The sequence below is a fragment of the Lepisosteus platostomus genome, chromosome 10 (genome assembly GCF_059453375.1).
Source record: "Lepisosteus platostomus isolate fLepPlt1 chromosome 10, fLepPlt1.hap1, whole genome shotgun sequence".
Lineage (NCBI taxonomy): Eukaryota > Metazoa > Chordata > Actinopteri > Semionotiformes > Lepisosteidae > Lepisosteus > Lepisosteus platostomus.
In genome coordinates this window covers 412,238-417,637 of record NC_142620.1, presented here as the reverse complement: position 1 = coordinate 417,637, position 5,400 = coordinate 412,238, and positions in this window count along the sequence as shown.

The window sequence follows — 5,400 nt, the reverse complement described above, 5'->3', positions numbered from 1 at the left end:
GTTTTAACTATCTCTATCCCAGGGCGTGTGCAAGCGATGCTAATTCATGATTCTCAAGACCTGTGATAAAAGGTCTTTTGACCAACCACAGAAGTCCCGTTTGAAACCTAATATCTACAGTGCCTTGCGAAAGTATTCGGCCCCCTTGAACTTTTCAACCTTTTGCCACATTTCAGGCTTCAAACATAAAGATATAAATTTTTTATTTTATGTGAAGAATCACCAACAAGTGGGACACAATTGTGAAGTGGAACGAAATCTATTGGATTTTTGAAACTTTTTTAACTAATAAAAAAATGAAAAGTGGGGCGTGCAAAATTATTCGGCCCCCTTGCGTTAATACTTTGTAGAGCCACCTTTTGCTGCGATTACAGCTGCAAGTCGCTTGGGGTATGTCTCTATCAGTTTTGCACATCGAGAGACTGAAATTCCTGCCCATTCTTCCTTGCAAAACAGCTCGAGCTCAGTGAGGTTGGATGGAGAGCGTTTGTGAACAGCAGTTTTCAGCTCTTTCCACAGATTCTCGATTGGATTCAGGTCTGGACTTTGACTTGGCCATTCAAACACCTGGATACGTTTATTTGTGAACCATTCCTTTGTAGATTTTGCTGTATGTTTGGGATCATTGTCTTGTTGGAAGATAAATCTCCGTCCCAGTTTCAGGTCTTTTGCAGACTCCAACAGGTTTTCATCCAGAATGGTCCTGTATTTGGCTGCATCCATCTTCCCCTCAATTTTAACCATCTTCCCTGTCCCTGCTGAAGAAAAGCAGGCCCAAACCATGATGCTGCCACCACCATGTTTGACAGTGGGGATGGTGTGTTGAGGGTGATGAGCTGTGTTGCTTTTACGCCAAACATATCGTTTTGCATTGTGGCCAAAAAGTTCGATTTTGGTTTCATCTGACCAGAGCACCTTCTTCCACATGTTTGGGGTGTCTCCCAGGTGGCTTGTGGCAAACTTTAGACGAGACTTTTTATGGATATCTTTGAGAAATGGCTTTCTTCTTGCCACTCTTCCATAAAGGCCAGATTTGTGCAGTGTAAGACTGATTGTTGTCCTATGGACAGACTCTCCCACCTCAGCTGTAGTTCTCTGCAGTTCATCCAGAGTGATCATGGGCCTCTTGGCTGCATCTCTGATCAGTCTTCTCCTTGTCTGAGCTGAAAGTTTAGAGGGACGGCCAGGTCTTGGTAGATTTGCAGTGGTCTGATACTCCTTCCATTTCAAGATGATCGCTTGCACAGTGCTCCTTGGGATGTTTGAAGCTTGGGAAATCTTTTTGTATCCAAATCCGGCTTTAAACTTCTCCACAACAGTATTACGGACCTGCCTGGTGTGTTCCTTGGTCTTCATGATGCTCTCTGCGCTTTCAACAGAACCTTGAGACTATCACAGAGCAGGTGCATTTATACAGAGACTTGATTACACACAGGTGGATTCTATTTATCACCATCAGTCATTTAGGACAACATTGGATCATTCAGAGATCCTCGCTGAACTTCTGGAGTGAGTTTGCTGCACTGAAAGTAAAGGGGCCGAATAATTTTGCACGCCCCACTTTTCATTTTTTTATTAGTTAAAAAAGTTTAAAAAATCCAATAGATTTCGTTCCACTTCACAATTGTGTCCCACGTGTTGGTGATTCTTCACATAAAATAAAAAAATTATATCTTTATGTTTGAAGCCTGAAATGTGGCAAAAGGTTGAAAAGTTCAAGGGGGCCGAATACTTTCGCAAGGCACTGTATTTTATTATTGTATGTAGCATATCTCCAAACTTAAAGTCTTGTAAATTAATTTAATAATATCAATTATAAAAATTGAAACAGATCACGGAAGCAAAAATAATCTGAACGTTTAGTTAAGTGCTCTTTTATGGTGCTGTGTGCCTATATTGTTTAATTTTTATGCCATTTTTTGGATTAGATTGTGCTTTAATGATTTCTATTTCTCCATCTCCATCATCTTTTTGAAGACAGTGGTAGCAGGGTCTACCGCTCTCTCTGGTCTACTTGCCCACCAGCCCTCTAACGTCTGTGAGCTTCCCACCTCGCTCCCGACTTCTGGGGGATTTCTAAATTGCCCTTTGTCTTTATGTATTTTAGAAAAGATCCATCTTTTTCTGACAATGCACCCATTGCTCTCTGCTTTCATCCTTCTCTTTAGCATTCAACTCTGCCAAATATTCAGATTTTCAATCTATCTTTTTCAAAATCTCTAACATTTTCTACATAAGAATATAAAGATACATGAGAAGTTACAAACAAGAGGAGGCCATTCTGCCCAGCCTGCTCATTTGGCTGATAGTAGTTTGATTATCTGATCTGTGGATCTCGTCTCTTCCAATCGCTTCTTGATTCTGAATTCTACTTTATCTGCCCCCTCACCCACCCTCAGCCTGTTCACTTTTCTGAACTCCTCCCACGTGTTTCCTTTCTCTGGTTCAGACATCTCCACCTTGATCAGAAACCTACCACTTGAACTCAGGACACTCCTCAGGACTCACCTCTTGCAGGTTTCTGGTCCTGATTTCCTTCAGAATTGTCTTGTTAACACCTCTAGTTTTAAACAGTCTTACACTTGTCCTAAAAAACACACCGCCGATCCTTCTTTCAGAGCTGCCATCCTGTCTGCTTCCTCCCCTTTCTTTCTAACGTTCTGCTGGAGCGAGTGATACAGGGTGAAGTCTAGTATGTTCCTGCTGCTTCTACCTGAGTATGTTTTGCTGCTTTGTTCCTCCAGTCCTTGCACAGACTCCCTGCTCTGGCATACATCCGATTCAAGACCCTGGTCCTCACCTACCACTATCTGTGACTCTGCAGCTGCCTGTCTTCAGTCTCTTGCCTTCCCCAACACCTCCCACCTTCTCTATGGCCCGAAAATATCAGCGACAATCAGAGTACTGGAATTTATGAAAATTTATTAAGTTAGTTGTTAGTTGTTAAAAAGGAATGAAGACTGGTATATTGTGTATACAAGTTGTTTTTGTGTGTTTCCAACAACTGCTTCATAAAACTGTACACTGTGGTTCACGTACAAATTGGGCAATGGGGACTTGTCTCTCTAAGCCATCGTTGACACAGTGAACAACGTAGATGCCCTAGTGTGCATCATCATTGTGAAGATGTGCACCTGCACATACAGTATACAACTGATTTTGTGAATATTATGTGTCATGTTATTCTACTTTCCAAAGAATGGAAATGGGATAATGCCAAGTTATTGTTCTTGCAGTTTCTTATCTGATACTGCTATGATTTATTTCTGTTTATCTAACAGTAATAGTTTTTATTCAGAAATCCCCTAATTTTTATTATTTATATGAGATAACATGGAACAAGCCAAATCAAGGGAAAACACAAATATGAAACAGCAAAATTCTGATGAAAATAAATTTTAAAACTTATTTTCAAGGCATGTGTCCAACAGAAAGAACAATTTCTGGCTCAGCTAAGATTATTTCATACTTTTTTACAACCAACAGCATTGTGACTCAGCAGGCTGTTTATTAAAGTTATCGCTCATGCAGTGCAAATATGAACATGAAACCCACAAATGAATAACACTACTAAAATACCTGTATGGTGTCAAATATTATACATCTTACAGAACTGTATTTGATTCATTGCACTGGCCTGTGTGCTACAATAATTATTTTAAGATGTATAAAAAAAGTTGTAAGCAGAATTTACAGTTCAAAATGTTTTAAAAGCTTATTTACCATTCTCAAATATTTTCTCTAACTTAGTTTGTATGCAAAGTTTATGTAACACTGTAACATCATAACATATTGCCTATGCTTATATATATTTTTTTGCTTTATAGAAGTCATAAGGTATAACATGTAATACCAACTACAGAACTCATAATGCTTTCAGCATGTTAATTTTAATTTTATTATGTCAAATTCAAATGTACTTTTAATAACTGATTTGATCTTGCCATCAAGAATGATTTTGTGGTGAACTGTAATTTATACTCCTACATCCATCCATGCATTTTCTAAACACTTTATCCAACAAAGGATCACAGGAGAGCTGGAGCCTATCCTGGCAAGTAATGGGCGCCAGGCAGGGTTCAGTCAGAATGGGACACCAGTCCCTCACAGTGTACATAGACACACACACAAACATGCACACACTGACACCAAGGCTCATTTTCCCAGAAGCCAGCTAAGCCAGTTACTAGTATGCCTTTGGAGTGTGGGAGGAAACTGGAGCACCCAGAGGAAACCCACACAAACACAGGGAGAACATACAGACTCCAAACAGACAGCACACCAGGTCCGGAATTGAATCTGGGGCCTCAGAGCTCCGACACACTAATGCTAACCACTGCGCCACTGTGTCACCCTATATTGTTACAATATATAGTTAATCAGACTATAAACCATCAGCTGTGCTGGGAGCTCTACTGACCCAACAGTAAGATGTTGAAATTGATATTCCATATCTTAAATGTGTAGTCACTAGTCTGAAAAAAATGCTTAATTGGGTTACTTATCTGTTATTATGAAAACTGCACTAACCCTCATTACCAGCATGATGTTTTCAAAAACTCCAACATTAAAAGAAAACACCAATAGAGAAGAAGAAATGGTGAGGGAGATCAACACTGTAGTCATTCGGTTCAGACAGGTGAAGGGTGGGACTGGATTCTACCTGTAAACAGAGTTTTCAGAACGGAGTCTAACAAAGTGACGCATTAAACTCCAGGCTTCCACAAACTATGACTGACCCTATGGGCTCCACTTCAACTACACAAACCAGAGAGAGTAATCAATTAATAATATGATTTGATATGTTTCAGACGAGCAGACAACAATGAAGCACATGAACAAAATTAAAATTAGCACTCTCACTACTGAATACAGCCTGCAAAAAAAATCAGAATTTATTACAAAATGACTTTAACAGGCTGTAAAGAAGTTAATGTCTGTTTTGAACTCAGTCATCAAACCTGTAATGGGAATGTAGTATTGATGTAGAGCACTTGTCATTATTGACACTCAGAATTATAAATAAGCTGTGGATAAACATCAGGCCATTGGACTATATTAAGACGAGTATATATTTACATCAGATATATGCCACTTCAAAAGTACAATATTTTATAGAAAGACTAACAAAAAAGGCAAATAAGACTTAATCCAATGTTTGTAAAACAACAGGTCTGATTCAGCAAGTGTCTACAATGCGGGAAAGATTGACAGCATTTTAACATGTTGGAAACTGAGGCTGCTTAGAGTATCAACAGATCTTGTAAAAACTGACCTGTTGATGTAGCCCAGAAATACAAGCTTTATGGTTTAAGCCAGTTTCTGTTAAAACTGGAAAATATTTGCAGGATCCAGTTTTATAGCAAACTGCTCTTAATAAGCTTTTATTATTTTAATGTA